Below are 660 nucleotides of genomic sequence, written 5' to 3' on the forward strand. Positions count from 1 at the left end.
ATAAATAAAAATAATCATACTACATCAACAAAATGTCAGTATCATGCGGCTGCCTCTAGGCCAAAATGATGGTAAGGTGAAAAATGTAGTTTATATAGACGAATTAGGCAAATTAGTAAAAATAAAGTGCCGATAATAACGTGAATGCCGTGAAAGCCCGTAGCAATGAAAAAAGTTGATCCATAAATAGAGTCTGCCATTCTGAATGATGACCTGATATATTCAAATAATTGAAGTAAAGAAAAATAAATTCCGAGTAAAATTGTAAGAAATAAACTTTTTTTTCTTTCAGTTAAATTTTTTATAATAAGGGCATGATGAGATCAAGTTACTGTCAATCCTGATGAAATTAAAATAATTGTATTTATTAGAGGAATATCTAAGGGGTTAAAGGGGGTGATTCCCTTAGGGGGTCAGAGTTGTCCAATTTCAATGTTAGGAGCAAGAGCAGAGTGAAAATATGATCAAAAAAAGGAGATAAAAAATAAAACTTCTGAGATAATAAATAAAATTATTCCGATTTTTAATCCTTTAATTACATAAGTTGAGTGACATCCTTGATAAGTTGATTCACGACAGACATCTCGTCATCATAGATATATACAAATTAAAGTATTAGGGAGTGATAAATATAGTGGCGGATAATGATATAAGTTGTGG

At 30.5% G+C, this 660-nt stretch overlaps 1 pseudogene; it reads right to left on the reverse strand.

The window, feature by feature from the left end:
• Positions 1 to 8: 8 nt before the first annotated feature.
• Positions 9 to 644, reverse strand: LOC108756755 (annotated as a pseudogene).
• Positions 645 to 660: the final 16 nt, after the last annotated feature.

The sequence above is a fragment of the Trachymyrmex septentrionalis genome, unplaced genomic scaffold (assembly GCF_001594115.1).
Source record: "Trachymyrmex septentrionalis isolate Tsep2-gDNA-1 unplaced genomic scaffold, Tsep1.0 C3431620, whole genome shotgun sequence".
Classification (NCBI taxonomy): Eukaryota; Metazoa; Arthropoda; class Insecta; order Hymenoptera; family Formicidae; genus Trachymyrmex; species Trachymyrmex septentrionalis.